Source organism: Piliocolobus tephrosceles, chromosome 19, assembly GCF_002776525.5.
Source record: "Piliocolobus tephrosceles isolate RC106 chromosome 19, ASM277652v3, whole genome shotgun sequence".
NCBI classification, from domain to species: Eukaryota; Metazoa; Chordata; class Mammalia; order Primates; family Cercopithecidae; genus Piliocolobus; species Piliocolobus tephrosceles.
In genome coordinates, this window is record NC_045452.1 from 25,803,864 (window position 1) to 25,822,581 (window position 18,718).

Below are 18,718 nucleotides of genomic sequence, written 5' to 3' on the forward strand. Positions count from 1 at the left end.
CCTCCTCCCCTTCACAGGAAACAGAGCCAATGCTCTGACGGTCCCCATTCTCTGCTTGACCCATCCCAAACTGGTGTTTGTCCCAACCTGAGATTGTGTTGTCTGTATTGCCAAAGCCGGTGGGCAGTTACCTGTCCTCGCTGCTCTCTCAAGGCTTCCATACATCCCCTGGCTGCGTTCTCTCCCTGCTTCCTGGCACCTCCTCCCCTTGCAGACGTCCCCATGGATGCTGCCCCAAGACTCTGTCTTCTCTACTTCTTTGCTTCTCTCTTCCACACTTTCCAGTCTCCTGGCTTTAAATATCATCTCTACCCACGATCCTCAAATTGCTGCTCTGGTTTCTCTGGGCTGCAGACCTGAACATAGACTGTCCGCCTGACTGCTGTACCTGGTTGTCTAACAGGCGTCTCCAGCTCAGCATGGCCAAGCAGAACATTAAGGGACTCTCCAGATCTTCTGCTCTTGAGCCTTCTCTATCACCATTGTCCTTGCATCTTCTCTTCCCTCACACTCATCCCCAGTCCACCAAGAAGCTCCGTTTTCTCTACCTCCAAAGTGAGTCTCTGACATAGTTTGGATGCTGTCCCCTCTAAATCTGACGTTGAATTGTAAATACCAATGTTGGAGGTGGGGGCTGGTGGGAGGTGGTTGGCTCATGGGGGCAGATCCCTCGTGGGTGGGTGCTGTCCTCGAGATAGTGGTTTCTCTCGGGATCTGGTTGTTTAAAGTGTGTGGGATTGTCAGAGGCCTTTGAACCAGAGCAACTCCTCCCTGGATAGGGGCTGGGTAAAATAAGGCTGAAACCTCGTGGGCTGCATTCCCAGATGGTTAAGGTATTCTAAGTCACAGCATGAGACAGGAGGTCAGCACAAGATACAGGTCACAAAGACCTTGCTAATAAAGCAGGTTGCAGTGAAGACGCTGGCTAAAACCCACCAAAACCAGGATGGCCATGAGAGTGACCTCTGGTTGTCCTCACTGCCACACTCCCACCAGCACCATGACAGTCTACAAATGCCATGGCAACACCAGGAAGTTACCCAAAATCGTCTGAAAAAAGGGGGCCATGAATCATCCACCCCTTGTTTAGCATATCATCAAAGAATAACCATAAAAATGGGCAACCAGCAGCCCTCGGGGCTGCTCTGTCTATGGAGTAACCATTCTTTCATTCCTTTACTTTCCTGATAAACTTGCTTTCACTTTACAAACTCGCCCTGAATTCTTTCTTCTGCAAGATCCAAGAACACTGTCTTGGGGTCTGGGTCGGGATTCCTTTTCAGTAGCGGCACCTCCCTCCGCCTGTTGCTCCTGCTTTTACCGTGTGACACACCTGCTCCTGCTTCACCATGAGTAAAAGCTCCCTGAGGTCTCACCGGAAGTCGAGCAGATACCAGCGCCATGCTTGTACAGCCTGCAGAACGGTGAGCCAATTCAACCTCTTTTTCTTATAAATTTTCCAGTCTCAAGTTGTTTGTTTGTTTGTTGTTTTTGAGATGGAGTCTTGCTCTGTTACCCAGGCTGGAGTGCAATGGTGCAATCTTGGCTCACTGCAACCTCCACCTCCCAGGTTCAAGTGATTCTCCTGCCTCAGCCTCCCAAGTAGCTGGGATTACAGGCTTATGCCACCAGGCCAAGTCAATTTTTGTATTTTTAGTAGAGACAGGGTTTCTCCACGTTGGCCAGGCTGGTCTCCACCTCCTGACCTCAGGTGACCCACCTGCCTTGGTCTCCCAAAGTGCTGGGATCACAGGCATGAGCCACTGTGCCCGGCCAAATCTCAGGTGTTTTTTTATGGGCTTGCAAATGGCATAACACAGCCTCAACTCCATCCACTTCTCCCCATCTCCAGCTCTGCCCCACTAGTCCAAGCTGCCACCTCTCTGGGCTCATGCAGTACCCGCTATGTGGTCCTCCTGCTGCCAGTTCCACCTCCAGAGCCCCTTCTTCACAACCCACAAGCCCGGCTTCTTCACTCTTCACTTATTCGCATGAGCAATGCGGTGGAACCTTGCAAAATTCTCTGGAGAACTATTTTGTTCATTTGTTGTCTTTTATTTTTTTTTCCACAATCCATACACACACACATACACACACACACACACATATTTTTTAAGAAAGAGTGTCTCTCTGTCACCAGGCTGGAGTGCAGTGGTGTGATCTCGGCTCACTGCAACCTCCGACTCCCTGGTTCAAGCGATTCTCCTGCCTCAGCCTCCCAAGTAGCTGGGACTACATGTGCATGCCACCACGCCCAGCTAATTTTTGTATTTTTAGTAGAGACGGGGTTTCACCATGTTGACCAGGATGGTCTCGATCTCCTGACCTTGTGATCCACCCACCTCGGCCTCCCAAAGTGCTGAGATTACAGGCGTGAGCCACTGCGCCTGACCTGGAAAGGGTATCGTTTTAGTGTTCACTCATTCATTCATCACTTGTTGAGAGCTACTGTGGACTAGATTCAGGGATAGAAGTTGAGGACTCTGTACTGAGCAAGACAGACATGGTCTTCACTCTCCTGGAGCTTACAGCCAGGCAGAGAGTCAGCCAGAGAAAGCAATTACTCACGTATTTTATGTGAATCCAATGAATGAGTGCCGTGAAAGGAAAGTTCAGGGGCCAAAAGAGTTTTAATTGGAACTGAGACAGCAGGGTGTCTTCCCTGAGGAAATGGCAATTTGGTGACAACCTGAGGCCCTAGGAAGTTACAGAACCCAGAAATGGGGGAACCTGGGTCTCAGGGGCAAGCAGGGCTTAGGGGCCTCAAAGACCTTTGAACTTTACCTTGAGAGGAAAAAGGAGTAGGGAGGGACAATATTCGCCTTGCGCCTTGCATGGTAATCAATTTCGCAGGGGCCAGGTGGGAGGGGGGCAAGCTTGAGGCAAGGAAACTCATTAAGAGGTTACTGTAGTAACCTGTAAGAAATGACACCTGCCAGGGATAGTGGCCTTGCAGCAGCGGAACACAGGCCTCTGGGTTTATGCAGGATTTTCCAAGGGGTGCAGAGGCACAGCTAATGTTAAGGGAGTGGTTTCCCGAGTTCTTTCCTAGAACCGTCCTCCTGAGACCCTGCCTCTGTAGGAGACCCGAGGTCTGTTCTTTCTCCCCCTCCTTCAGCGTTGTCCCTTTTCTCCACCACTCAGAAGAAAGGCCTTGCCAGGGGAATGTGGGGCTGGGAAGGGCTAGGGAAGTGGCCATTTAGGTGCAAAACAAAAGGACAATGGAGGCACCAGGGTTGTGTTGGACTCTGTTGCCTGAATAACAAATCCTTTTGCAACTTAAGGGACTTCCAATGCTTTACCTTCCACAAAGCTGAGTGAGATCCTAAATGAGTTTGCAGCTGATAAATCATTAAAAATCTGGCCATTTGAGTATCACTTGAGCCCAGGAGTTCAAGACCAGCCTGGGCAACATGGCAAGATCCTGTCACTACAAAATATTTAAAAATTAGTCAGGGATGGTGGTACGTACCTGTGGTCCCAGCTACTTGGGATGCTGGGGTGGGGATCACTTGAGTCCAGGAGGTTGAGGCTGACATGAGCTGGGATCACAGCACTGCAGTCCAGCCTGGGCAACAGAGTGAGATCTTGTCTAAATAAATAAGTAAATCATCATCATCATAATTTTTCTAGACAGATTGCTATGTCGTTTTTGGATAAAGGAGTGACCCTGCTATGACAAACTCTTATTCCCACTCTTTTTTTTATGTGAGTGGCTTCTTAGCATTTGCCTTATAAAAATTAAGTTATAAGCATGAACCTGGGAGGCGGAGCTTGCAGTGAGCCGAGATCGTGCCACTGCACTCCAGCCTGGGTGACAGAGCCAGACTCCTTCTCAAAAAAAAAAAAAAAAAAAAAAAAAGTTATAAATAGAATTAATACTGAGTTCTGTCTCATTCTAGTAAATAAGTAATGCTTGTGTATTGAGAATATTTGTGATGATAACTCAGTCCAGCAGGAATAAATGTTTTAACAGAACCTTTTGATCACAGAAACATTTAAATTTTTCTATTTAGTTTTGTTATAGAGCCACGATCTCTTAAAGCCTTTCAAGCATAAAAAACTTATAAAATTCTGTAATAGAAGTGGATGGCAAAATTAGTTCAAGGACAAAAAAAAAAAAAGTGATGAGAACATTTTTACTGTTGAAGATGAGTTTGTGTATTTTTAAATGTATACAGTAGGTTTCAAATTACTGTGGAATATTTAACATATATTTAAAAGAGCGATTGAGTTTACATATACACACACACACACACACACACACACACACACATGAACCTGCATTCTTTGCAACTCTTTACACTTACACTCACAAAGAAAAATTTTAGGTTGGAGGCAGTGGCTCATGCCTGTAATCCCAGTGCTTTGGGGGAATTCAAGACCAGCCTAGGCAACATAGTGAGACCTCATCTCTAATAAAAAAGAAAAGAAAAAAAATTAAGATATTGACAGTGTTCAGAAAACACAACCCCAAAATATAGCACCTGGGCATGTTGAATATGTTGAACTGAAGGAATTCAAGAAAGAGCAGGTGCAGGAAGAACTCCCTGACCTCCTCCTTATCCCCTGAAGCCATAAGGTCATCCAGTGAGAGGGGCCTTTCCTTTGCCCAGAGGGAAATGGAATGATGTCAAAGGAATCAAACCAATAGTCTTGCTAAGCTTTCCCATTTCCCACCCTTGGTTCAGACCCCTTTGTCCACTGAGTTTCCCACGCCTCTCCACCCTACATCAAACCTGGCATCAGAACACTCAGCTTATGTATGTCTTTGGGTCTTTATTTCCTTATGAAGGCTCCCAAGTCATGGAAAACTTACAGTAAATAAACTGGTATGTTTTTCTCTTGTGAATCTAAATTTCATCAGTCCAAACTACAGGGCCCCAGCCAAGGAACCTAAGATGGTGCTATGGTTCGAATGGTTTTGGTCCCTCCAAAACTCATGTGGAAACTTAATCCCCAATGCAATGGTATTGGGAGGTGGGGCCTAATAGGGGTGTTTAAGTCTTGAGGGTGGAGCCTCACGGATGGATTAGTGTTGCTATAAAAAGAGGTCGAGGGAGTGGTTTGTTCACTTTCAATCTTACACCGTGTGAGGATATGGTGTTTCTCCCACTCCCCCTTCTCACTTCCATCTTCTGCAGTGTGAGGACACAGCAAGAAGGCCCTCACCAGACACCAGATACTGGTGCCTTGGTCTGTGTGAGGACACAGCAAGAGGGCCTTCACCAGGCACCAGATGCTAGTGCCTTGATCCCAGTCTTTCCAGCATCCAGACTGTGAGAAATACATTTTTGTTCTTTATAAATTACCCAATTCTTCATAAATTACAGCAGCACAAAATGGACAAAGATAGATGCATAGAAGAAAATTATCTTTTTCCTCCCCTATTTTTACTTTTTTTGAGATAGAGTCTCACTCTGTAGCCCAGTTTGGAATGCAGTGGCACAATCTCAGCTCACTGCAACCTCTGCCTCCCAGGTTCAAACGATCCTCCTGCCTCAACCTCCCAAGTAGCTAGGATTACAGCTGTGTGCCACCATGCTTGGCTAATTTTTGTGTTTTTAGTAGAGATGGGGTTTCACTGTATTGGCCAGGCTGGTCTCAAGCTCCTGACCTCAAGTGATTCACCCACTTTGGCCTCCCAAAGTTCTGGGATTACAGGCATGAGCCACTACACCCTGCCAATGAAAGTTTTATGTATTTATTTATTTAATTTTTTTGAGATGGTAGTCTTGCTCTGCCACCCAGGCTGGAGTGCAGTGGCATAATCTCAGCTCACTGCAACCTTGCCTCCTGGGTTCAAGCCATTCTCCTGGCTCAACCTCCCCAGTAGCTGTGACTGCAGGTGCACACCACCACACCCAGCTACTTTCTGTATTTTTAGTACAGAATGGGTTTCACCATGTTGGCCAAGTTGGTCTCAAACTCCTGACCTCAAGCAATCCACCCACGTTGGCTTCCCAAAGTGCTGGGATGATAGGCATGAGCCACTGCGCCTGACCTGCTCCCCTATAATATTGATTTTTAAATGCACAAGGGAATACACTGCTTTTTTCCAGGGGTTTTGGGGGCCAGGAGCAAAATTCCTGGAGGCCCGATCCAGATGAGGATAGTGGCAGAGGAGGCGGAGAGAAGCAAATGTTTGGAGGGTCTTTAGGAGGTTGGTCACCAGGGCCTGATGTCAGGCTGGATGTGGGGTGGGAGAGAATGAGGTGGACCAAAGAGGGTGCTTAGGTTACTGACTTCAGGACATGGGGAGGGGTCACTAAGATGGGGAAAATGGGAGAGTTGAAGGTTGGAGAAAGAACGTGATGCTCTCCTAGCTAGGTGTGGTGGCTCATGCCTGTAATCCCAGCTCTCTGGGAGGCCGAGGACGCGGGCAGATCAGGAGTTCGAGACCAGCCTGGTCAACACAGTGAAATTCCATCTCTACAAAAAATACAAAAACTAGCCAGGTGTGGTGGTGCATACCTGTAATCCCAGCTACTTGGAAGCTTGAGACAGGAGAATTGCTTGAACCCGGTGAGGCAGAGGTTGCAGTGAGCCAAGATCGTGCCACTGCACTCCAGCCTGGGCGACAGAGCGAGATTCCTTCTCAAAAAAAAAAAAAAAGGAAGCTGATGCTCTCCCTCTCCCCTCGTAGTCATCCACGTGCCCAGCACTACCGGGTTTCAGTGGGTGTCAGAAAGACTTCTGGCTTCCTGCCGTGTTTGGCCCTGTGGTCAGCTGCCCTGCTGACCCTCAGTTTCCTTGGCTCCATGATCCACTCTGCTCAGGAGACATCCAGAGGACCTTACAGCCCCAACATGGCCCCTGCAGGGCCTTTCCCCCTGTGATGACTTGCTGGTCCCATGGGGGCCATCTCCATAGCCTCCTCCTTTGTCCCTCTTCCCCCAAACCCATCTCCACTCTGGTGAACTCAGACCCAAGACTTTTGAGCAAAGCTGCTAAAGTGAGGTAGGGAGGCTCCAGATATTCCAGAAAAAGCAGGGGCAAGTTGTCAGGGAGGTTGTAAGATACTGAGTTTGGTTCTGGATGTGTTAACCCGGTCGTGACCACAGCACATGCAGGAAGACAGCCAGGGGCTGCCTCTATTAGAGTAAGACTCTATTAGAGTAAAACATGGGAAGGACTCAGCAGAAGTGCTGGGCAGGCACAGCCTGGACCTAGAGATGGCCCTCGTCACTTGGGGGATGGAAGGCATGGAGTCCAGGCCCTGGCCAGTGCTGACTCCATCACCCAGGCTAGCTAAAGGACAATGTCTGTGTGGAGTATCCTGTGGGGGATGAATAAAGCAGTGCCTACTGGGGACCATGCTGCCTGGGCGGGGGAGAGTCCATCATCATTGACAGACAGGAGGATGCTGGGCCCTAACAATGTGACCTCTGGTGTGTGTCAGGGAGTGTCCATCTGACTTCACCATGCCCTGCTAATGTGAGCAATTCTCTTCCCCCAGAACCAGGACAGTTGGAGGGAAGGTGTGTAGGACAGGAAACTCCCTGGGTTTTATTCTGGGGACACAGCCAACCTGAGAATCATCCCAGCCACAAGGACCAATGCCGATGGGTGGGGACCTGAGGCCTGGATAGAACTGAAGGGGAATTCGTTCACAGATGCAAGAAGGCACCACATGAATGGATGGACCCAACAAGGTCCATACATACAGCAGAATATTATTCAGCCCTAAAAAGGAAGGAAATTCTGACCCCTGATAAAACATGGGTGAACCTTGAGGACATGATGCTCCGAGAAATAAGCCAGACACAAAAGGACAAATGCTGTATGATTCCACTCATGGGGGCCCCTAGAGTAGTCAGATTCATAGAGACAGGACGGTGGTTGCCAGTGGCTAGGCGAAGGGGCATGGGGAGTTAGTGTTTAACAGGTGTTGTTGCAGTTTGGAAAGAAGAGAAAGTTGTAGGGATGGATGCTGCTGATGTTTGCACATGATGCGAATGTACTTAACACAACCGAACTATACATTTAAAATGGTTAAAATGGCAAATTCTATGTCATATATAGTTTACCACAATTTTAAAAGGAAAAAAAAGAGTGCATTGCAGCCAGAGCCAGGACACTGAGCCAAGGATGGAGGTGCAGAGGTGAGGCAAGGCTGGCACTGGGCCCATCAGTGTTCCCTGCCTGTTGCTGCCAGCGTGGGTTGGGAAATGTTGGGCAAGGTGTGTGGAGGTGGAAGGTCCAGGTGCAGCCTGGGGTACTGGGAGGAGGACAGTAGCAGGCAAAGGGCTGCTCTCACATATGTTCTGTCCCCTACCCTGAATCTGGTTTCTATCCCCTTTTTGCCCATGGCTGGAATTAGCCAGTTCTCCCATTGGCAGAAACGTCTCTGTGAATGGATCAAGATATCTGGCAGTTTGGCAGAGAAGCTGAAACTTCCCACAGAGTCAGTCCTCATGGTGCTGCATTTGGTAACTGGGTGAGGGATGCCAGCTCTCATTTTGCCAGTGGCGCAGGGAGAAGAGGTCAGGCTGACACTGGACACAGTGTGCCCACACAGAGCTGGCATGGTCAGGGGTGACAACGATCTGTATTGTCAGCTTTACAGAGGAAATAGACACTAGGGTTCGAGCACCTCCTTGCTCCCCTTCGTGAATGTTGGGGTGGTGTACCATCAATTCTTGTGATTCATGGTGGTTTCTCCACAGACACTGGATCAGCCAAGACTGAGTCATTGCTCCTAGGGGACGGATGGGGTTAGGTTCCATTCAGTCTCTGGGCACATTTTTGTCAATTGATCGATACATAACCTTGTTTTTTGTGTGTTCCTGGTTAAACACACCTTCATTGATCACCTGTTTTGTTTTTTGTTTGTTTGTTTGAGACAGAGTGTAACTCTGTCGCCCAGGCTGGAGTACAATGGTGCGATCTCTGCTTACCGCAAACTCTGCCTCCTGGGTTCAAGTGGTTCTCTCGCCCCAGCCTCCCAAGTAGCGGGGATTACGGGCATCATGCCCAGCCAGTTTTTGTTATTTTGTACAGATGGGGTTTCACCATGTTGGCCAGGCTGGTCTCAAACTCCTGGCCTCAGGTGATCCATCCGCCTTGGCCTCCCAAAGTGCTGGGATTCCAGGTGTGAGCTACTCCGCCCGGCCGATAACCTGTATATTGTTGATTCATTAACCTTGAACCCACAGCAAACAGCACTAGAACTCACGCCTGAAGGAGCTTCTCTAATGCATGAACTTTTTGTTTTTATCTGAGACAGGGTCTCCCAAAGTCTGATATTGAAAAGTGGTACCGGATGGGCGCAGTGGTTCACGCCTGTGATCCTAACAGTTTGGGAGGCTGAGGCAGGCGGATCACCTGAGGTCAGGGGTTCAAGACCAGCCTGGCCAACATGGTGAAACCCCATCTCTACTAAAAATACAAAATTAGCCAGACATGGTGGTGCATGCCTGTAATCCCAGCTGCTGGGGAGGCTGAGGCAGGAGAATCGCTTGAACCCAGGAGACGGGCGTTGCAGTGAGCCGAGATCCTGCCACTGCACTCCAGCCTGGGTGACAGAGTGAGACTCCGTCTCAAAAAAAAAAAAAAAGGAAAGTGGTCCTTAGCGTTCGCTTATAGATATTGCCAATCAATCCCACATCATATCACGATGTGGAATTGGATTTTGGGAACTGGAATTTGAAGACCATGAGGAAATGGGACATTTATGACTCCTGGAAAATAGCACTTCCTTATGCAAGCATCCGTGCCATCTGATGATGATTTGACACATGAATTCACTTTTCCTCCTTCCCAAGTGCCTCAGCCACCAGTCCTCTCCTTTCTTCCAAGTAGTGTCTGTGTCTGATGTGAGCAGGGCACAGCCACAACTCTTTGTACCATGGGCAAGGCAGTCACTTTTCTTTTGAGGGAATAGTTCAAGAGATACAAAGAAGTCTCCTGGGGCTTGAACACTGAGTTCAAGATAAGCAACGTTTATAACTCTGAGCTGGCAGCCAAGAGCTGGATCCTGATTGCAGATGGGGCTATGTGTAGCAGTGAGAGTGGGAGACACAGAGACAGGGACTGAGAGAGAGAGAGAGACAGATGGGATCAGGGATAAGGGCAACACTGCCAGGCACTGTGCTGGGTGCTTTCTGTTCATCACATTTAACTTCATAATGCCCCTCACACAACTGCTTTCTCCCTCATGGTACAGATATAAAAACTGAAGCTCTGAGAGACGAAATGATGCTTGTAAGGCTTGTGCACTGGCTGGCTGATGCCAAAACTTGCAGTCTCAACCATGATATCATGTGCCTGTCCCACTGGAGGCTGGATGAGGAGCTCAGAGAGCTGGACCATGAAACCCTTGCCCAGCCGAGTTCTCTCTTTTTCTCTGGAAAGTGGGGAGGGCCCCCAGCTGCTGTCTACATGCAGTGAAAAAGAGGGGGTGAGTCCTCAGCCCTGCTCCTGTCCTGCCCACATCTGGGTCACACTGGGGATGACAGATGTCCAGTGTGACTGGCCAAGAATGAGTGCCGGCGGACAGGATACAGATGCCTGTGGCTGGTGGCAGGGTGACTAAATCTCGGGCCTTCAGTCACAGTCTCAAATTCCTGTGCCAGGGCCTGGCCTTCTTGTCATTAGTCCTAAGACTGGTCATGCAATGCAGGAGGGATGGGTGGGTACAGGAGGCTAGAGGTTCTGACCCCAGCTGTCCCAGCCAGAAGCCTCAGTTCTTCAACCCAGAAGACTCAGTTTTGCCACAGCCCGGAGTGTGAGGTGGAGTTGGAGGGCAGTTAGGGCAGGACTGTAGGTAATGCCCCCCTCCAGCAAAACCAACATGTCAGGAACAGGTGGGACCCCTGTCTGGTGATTTGTTTTTCTAAGACCACCAGAGCGAGCACAAAAGAACCAGCGGGTAGGCAAGTGTAGGAGCAAAACTGCAAATTTATTTTTGGTCACTTAAGGTGTGGGGAAGAGGTCTATCGGCCTCCAGCAAAGGAGGCTGACAGAGTCCCCCCGGTGAAGCTCTCGGACGGAGTTCCGGCAGTCCCGACATCCCGACAGGAGTGGGGCTGGGAAGTCCGCATGGGACCCTGGCCAAGAGCAGCTTTTCTAGGAGTGGGAGGGCAATAGGCGGGGCACGGGCGTGTCGGGGGCGTTCCGCAGGTGCGACCAGGTAAATCTTGGTCTCTTCGGATTGACGTCACCTGGCGCATGCCCAGTTGGTCTGCACCTTCCCGGGCGCCGGCTGCATTTTCGCACGCGCGGGAAGAGCTGGTGGTGAAGAAGAACCCGGAAGTGCACCATCTTGCCTCCGTTCGTCCAAACAGTCCAACCTTTCATTGATAATAGTGATAAAGGGGAGCCGTGGTCTGTCTGGCTACTTCCTGCTGTTAAGGGGCGTTGTTAAGTTCGGGGCCTATGGTTGGTATTTGGATGTACGGATGAAAAGTAAAATAAGGCACAGTATTAGTATAGGAATGAGGAATGGAAGCATTTATTGGAATATGGGCAAAACCCAGAAGGAAGGTCCCGGCAAGGTTGGGGTATTAAAGTTCTGTATTTCAGCTTTTATTTTATCAAGGGTTTGAATGTTAGTGTCTACTAGGCCTGACTCACTAACATAATAGCAGCACTCTTCTCCAAGGAAGAGACAAGTGCCTCCTTTTTCAGCTGTAAGCAAGTCTAGGGCTCGCCTGTTTTGGGCAGCTACTTGGGCTATTGAGGTAGTTCGGCGCTGCAGGGAGGCCAGGCTTTCAGCTGATTCCAATAACTAGAGGGAGGAAAACAGCCCGTTTTTGACGAAAGTGGCGTAGTGGCATAGAAAGTTGCTGGAAAAGCTCTGCTACTTCTGCCTGGCTGTATAAAGTTAGACTGGGGACCAAGGACACGGGGACATAGAGGGATCAGTTAATGGCTGTATGGTTAAGAGTTTTAGAGACCAGTTGCACCAGAAATAGCCTCCAATGGGGGCTGTTTGGCCTCCACTGGGTGCCTGAGTATGATTACATCAGGATGAATTTGGGGTTGAATAACGGAGAGGAAGGATTGGGCTATTTGGATTTTGCTATAGTGGCGCCTGGAGTGTGAGTAAACTGTGGGATGTTTGACCAGTTGTGTTGAAGGCCATGGGCGGGGGGGCTGCCACTAGGCGGGGGCCTTCTAAAGCCTCACAGAGGAAGCAGTGGGAGAGATTGGTTATATTCACAGTGTACATTAAGTTTAGCCCTTGGTGGATAAGTGTGAGCCATGAGAAGGGGTCTCTATTGTGCGGAGAGAAGTTTGACAGCCTTAAGGAAGACAACTGGCAGAACTATGTACTACTGAGTGTGTTCGGCTGTTTTGTGGCCAAGTTTCAGTGATGAAAAAAAATTGCCATACAGTAGGCGGACTAGCAAAGGTCTGAGTGTACGAGTGAGACAGCAATATAAGTAGAAAATGAGACTTCATTTTCAGTGTAGTCGCAGAGTGTCCCCTGCCACTGAAGATGTTCGATGAAGGTTAGGAGATGGGAGAACCACTGCTCTGGACTATTGTCTGGAGGTAGATATGGGTCTGGGTATATGTATTGAAAGTCTGATAGGTTTATGTAGAGGATAGTGAGAAAGCGAGCTAGGCGCCAGGGGTCAGGGAGCATGAGATAGTCAAGGAAGTTTTGTAAGTTTGAGGCGAGTGGGGGAAAGTTGAACTGATGTCCACTGATTGTTCTCAGTGGGGGCCCTTTTTAGCTGGGAAATATGAATCCCATGCGTGTGTCCTAGGAGTTTTGCTGCTGTATGTGTAGACAGGAGGACAGTGTATGGGCCTTTCCACCTGGGCTGTAAGTCTTTGGCTTGGATATCTTTTATGTATACTTGGTCTCCGGGACTGAGGGAGAGATGTGGGTTGTAGGCGTCTGTTGGAGGAGGGTGTGCTAACTCAGCGTGCTGTCTTAGGAGTTGTCTGAGAAGAGTGAGATATGGGAGGTAGTTCGCCAAAGGGGCTGGCAGGGAAAGTATTTGCTGGAGGGTTAGGGGCCGTCCGTAGACTAATTCGAACGGACTGAGGCCTGTTGGGCTTCGAGGTGCTGCCCGCAGCCGGGTCAGGGCTAAGGGAAGGAGAGTTACCCACGACTGCCGCGTTTCGATTGAGAGTTTGGTGAGCTGTTGTTTGATGAGTCCGTTAGCCTTTTCTACCTTACCAGAAGACTGAGGCCTATAAGGGATGTGGAGTTTCCAGGTGATGTGTAGGAGGGCTGCCACCTGTTGGACTACCTTGGAGATGAATGCTGGACCATTGTCGGATTGAAGAGTGACCAGGAGGCCAAACCTAGGAATAATATGTTCAGTGAGTATAGAGGCAACAATGTTAGCGGTTTCTCCTGTGGTAGGATAGGCCTCGATCCACCGTGAAAAGGTGTCCACAAGGGTTAAGAGGTATTTGAATTTTTTATGTCTTGGCATATGTGTGAAATCAATTTGCCAATCTTCACATGGTTGGTGTCCTCTGAGTTGATGGCTGGGATGGGGATTACGCAATGCACCTTGAGGATTTGCCTTTAGGCAGGTAGAGCACTGCTGGTTGATTGTAAGTAAGTGTTTTTGTAGTGTTGGACAGTGGAGGAGGGGATTTAGAAAATTGTATAAGGCTTTGGGTCCTATATGTAAAGAATTATGTATGTCTGTTAGAATGGTATGGAGTTGTGTTTCAGGAATAACTAGTTTGTTATCAATATATATCCAGTCACCTGTAGTTAGTTTGGCTGTTGGATTTTGTAATAGCTTAGCCTTTTCTTCCTGAGTGTAATTAGGGGCATACTGGGGGGAGAGAAAACAGACAGAAGGAGGCTTAGGGGTGGGAAATCTGGCAGCTGACTTGGCAGTAATGTCAGCGAAATTGCTGCCAGCTGCTACCAGGTTAGATGAAGTTTGGTGCCCTTTACAATGTATAATGGCTACCTTGGAAGGTGCCAACAGTGCATCTAGTAGTTTGAGTATTTGGTTTTTGTTAATAATAGGGGTACCGCCGATGGTTAAAAACCCTCTGTCTTTCCAGATGACTGAATGGGTGTGTGCGATTAGAAAAGCATATTTAGAATCTGTGTATATGTTTACTGTTTTTCCTTTTGATAGTAGGAGTGCCTTGGTCAGTGCAGTGAGTTCTGCCTGCTGTGATGTGGTCCCTTGTGGTAGGGGTTTTGCCTCTAAAACTGTGGAGGAAATAACTACTGCATATCCTGCCTGTTTGTTTCCTTGGGGGTTGATAAAGGAGCTGCCATCCACAAATAGGGTTAGTTGTGCATTCTGAAGGGGCTGGTCATGCAAGTGTAGGTGGCTGGGGGGTTGAGCCTCCAGGACCTCAGGACAAGAATGTTTAGTATGGGGTGGTTTAAGAGAGTCTGGCAGTAAAGTGGCTGGATTTAGAGAGGAGCAAACTTCTAAAGTAACAGTGGGGTCTTCTATGAATAAGAGATGGAACAGTTGGAGCCGGGATGGAGTTAAGTGGCTAATACTTTTATGAGAGATGAGATCCTGAAGATGGTGTGTGGCGAGGACTGTTAGATTACTGCCTCTAATGAGCTTTTTTGCTTCCTGGGTCAGGCAGGCTGCCGCTGCTAACGCACGCAGACAGGGTTGCCAGCCTTGTACAGTTGGGTCTAGCTGTTTGGATAGATAGGCCACAGGACGGTGGGTGTTACCGACAGGCTGGGCTAAGAGACCAACTGCCACTTTCTGCCTTTCATCTGTAAAAAGTTGGAAGGGACGCTGGAAATCAGGCAGTGAGAGAGTGGGTTGTGAGAGAAGGCAAGCTTTTAAGCGGGTGAAATGAGTCAAGATTAACTTGGGGTTGGACAAAGACCCATGTGGGGTTTCTTTAACTGCGGCGTATAAAGGTTTGGCTAGGATTCCAAAATTGGGGATCCAATGTCTGAAGAAACCTATTAGACCTAGGAAAGATTGAATTTCTTTTGCATCTTGAGGGGGAAGAAGGTTACGTATTAGGGCCATGTGGTCGGTAGTTAGTGACTGGGTTGTTGGGGTGATTTCAACTCCTAAGTATATGACGGTTTGGCAAGAAATTTGGGCCTTGTGTTTAGATACTCTATAGCCTAATAAGCCTAAATGGTTGAGGAGAGTTGCAGTGTCTAGAAGAGAGTCTTGTTTGGTAGGGCTACAGTTTAGGAGATCATCTACATACTGCAGAACTTTGCTATTAGTGAGAGGGCAGGAGGCAAGGTCTTTTGCTAAGGCCTGACCAAAGAAATGGGGGCTGTCCCGGAACACTTGTGGGAGGACTGTCCACGTCAGTTGAGTGGAGGTATGTGTGTCTGGGTCCCCCCATATGAAAGCAAAAAGGAACTGGCAGTCTGTGTGTAGGGGCATGGTAAAGAAGGCATCCTTAAGGTCTAGCACAGTAAAATAATTAGAATTAGTGGGGATATGGGACAGAAGGGTGTAAGAGTTGGGAACTACAGGGTGCATGGGACGGATAGCCTCATTGACTAGCCGAAGATCCTGTACTAACCTATACATTCCATCTGCCTTTTTAACTGGAAGTATTGGAGTGTTACAGGGGGAATGTGTGCGGACAAGGATATGTTGGCTAAGTAGTCACGTGATAATTGGCTTTAAACCTTGTAGATGTGTCGGAGAGAGAGAGAATTGGGGGCGGTTTGGGAAACGAGTAGGATCTTTGAGCTTGACAAGAACTGGTGGGTGGTGGGCAGCTATGACTGGGGTGGAAGTGTCCCACACTTGAGGGTGTACAGAAATAGGGATGATGGGGGGTGGGGGCGACATAGGAGGAGCATGTGCGCCTGCACAAAGCATGAGCAACAGGTCATGAGAGGGTTGAAGGGGAGTGGATGGGTTGGTGGGAATGTATATGGAGGCCTTTAAGGTGCTCAGGATGTCTCGGCCTAGTAAGGGGGTAGGGCATGAGGGTATAATGAGGAACGAGTGCGCAAAGTAGTTGTTGGCCAGGCAGCAATTAAGGAGTGGAGTTTTTCGTGGAGTGGATGGCTTTCCGTCTACACCTACTACAGAGATATTGGATGGAAGGCTAGGTCCAGAGAAGGACGGCAAAACAGAATAGGTAGCCCCGCTATCTATTAAAAAATTAATTGTCTTACCCGCTACCAGGAAAGTTACCCGCGGCTCGACGAGGGTGATGGGGGCCCCCGAGTCTTGGTACCTTCAGTTGTCGTCATCCAGATGTAGGAGCTGGAAGGAGCTCCCAGGATCCTGGGAAAGGGAGTCATGTGGAGGTGTGGCACCTGTTCTCAGGGTGGGGCAATCAGACTTCCAGTGTCCTCCCTGCTGGCAAGCAGGGCATGGGGTTGCTGGTGGATGAGGGTTAGGACATTCACTGACCCAACGTCCTGATGCCTTGCACTTATAGCAAGGCTGCACTGGGGCTTGGGAACCTTGCGGACACCTGTTGGCATAGTGTCCTGCCTTGCCACACTTATAGCAGGCTCCTTTCGTGGCCTTAGAGTCTGTGGGGTGTGTGCTCTCTGGTCTGGGGTTACGACTGGGCTGTAAAGCTGCTGCTAGGAGCTGGGCCTTCTGCTTGAGGCGTGCCTGTCGTCTCCTCTCTGGAATTATAGACCTTAAAGGCTAATTTAACTAGGTCTTGTATTGGTGTCTGAGGACTATCCTCTACCTTTTGAAGTTTTTTACGAATGTCAGGAGGTAATTGAGAAATGAAATAAGATGCCAAAATGGTGGCCCCTGTGGGGGAGGCCGGATCTAACCGGGTATACTGGGTTAGAACCTCAGTCAGCCTATTTAAGAATGCGGCTGGATTTTCTTCTGGATTTTGAATAATTTCTTTTAATTTGTTAAAATTTACAGTTTTGTTTGAGGCTGCTTGCATACCAGCCAGCAAACACTGGAGCATTATGTCTCGCCTACGGCGCCCAGGCTGGCCTGCTTGGTAGTTCCAGTCTGGGTCTGCCGAGGGGACCGCTTGCTCCCCTAGTGGGATGGCGGCGTCAGTTAAATGTAGTTGGTTGGCATGCTGCCTGGCGGCCACTAGGATGCGCTCTTGCTCCTCAGGGTTTAGGGTGGAGGTTAGGATAACCTGGAGGTCATGCCAAGTTAAGTCATATGCCTGACAAAGGTATCTAAATTCCTTTATGTATATGGTAGGATTAGCTGAGAAATCACCTAAACGCTTCTCAATTTTGGAAAGATCGGCCAATGAAAAAGGGACATGTACTCTGACTACCCCCTCCGCCCCAGCCACCTCTCGCAAAGGCGCTAACACTGTAGGAGGGTGTGGGGCAGGAGTGGAGGCATCAGCAGGGCACTTAGAGCGGGTATGTGCAGAGACAGGAGACTCAAGACAGCCAGTTGGGGGCCCTGAAGGAGGCATGGGACTGAGTGGATTACCAGTAGGTAAGGAAGAGGAAGGAGGAGTCCGGACGGAGGGAGGAGAAGTAGTATAGGGCAGAAGTGAGGGAAACCCTAGATCCTCCGGCTGAACAGAAAGGAATGAAGACTCCTCTTTTTCGGGTTCCTGTGAGCCGGCGTCCTTGGCTAGCATAACTTGGGCCGAAGAGCACCGGCTATACAGGTCGGGACGAGAGTGTAAGGCCCAAAAGCCTTGTATGTAAGTAATTTCGGACCACTTGCCTAGCTGCTGGCAGAAATTGCTGAGGTCGGTCAGAACATTGCGGTCTAGGGTGCCCTCTGGTGGCCACTGAGACTGTGTAGTTTGTATCGGGGCCACGCCACAGTGGAAAGGAAAATTAACTGCTTCCTCCTAAGGTCTTGTTCAAGCTGTAAGGTTTTTAAATTGGCTAGGAGGCACCCTAAGGGGATGCTCTTTGGAAATTTGGACTGGGGGTTTCCCATTTGTTTCCTCTTTACTTACACAATGGACACAATGGAAATGGAAGTGGATCTCTGCCTGGCTTCAAAGCGTCCTTTGGAACCAGCAGAGACAGACTGGAGGCTCATGGAGCCAAAGTGGAGATTACCTTCAGGTGGACGTCTCCGTCCTGAACGGGTCTCCCGAGCCACTTGGTGGCTCAAAAGTGGGCCTCGGACCTGCGCAGGATTTTGGCCAAGGGAGGTAAAGAGGAGACAAGGGCACTTACCCCAGAGAGGCCGTGAGAGTGAGGGAAGCGGGTCTCAGGTCCTGGTCCATCCACGGAGTGGAACAAGGAGGAGGAGGCTCCCCGGACCCTGGGGGCCCTGAGGAGGGGTCTCCTCCCGGGTTTCGGCACCAACTGATTTGTTTTTCTAAGACCACCAGAGTGAGCACAAAAGAACCAGCGGGTAGGCAAGTGTAGGAGCAAAACTGCAAATTTATTTTTGGTCACTTAAGGTGTGGGGGAGAGGTCTATCGGCCTCTGGCAAAGGAGTCCGACAGAGTCCCCCTGGTGAAGCTCTCGGACGGAGTTCCGGCAGTCCCGACATCCTGACAGGAGTGGGGCTGGGAAGTCTGCGTGGGACCCCGGCCAAGAGCAGCTTTTCTAGGAGTGGGAGGGCAATAGGCGGGGCACGGGCGTGTTGGGGGCGTTCTGCAGGTGCGACCAGGTAAATCTTGGTCTCTTCGGATTGATGTCACCTGGCGCATGCCCAATTGATCTGCACCTTCCCGGGCGCCGGCTGCATTTTCACGCACGCGGGAAGAGTTGGTGGTGAAGAAGAACCCGGAAGTGCACCATCTTGCCTCCGTTCGTCCAAACATCTGGTTCCCAGCTCTCCTGACTTTCCCCAGGACTTAGGAACTGACCTTGCCTTGCTCTGGGCCTCCATCTACAAAGTGT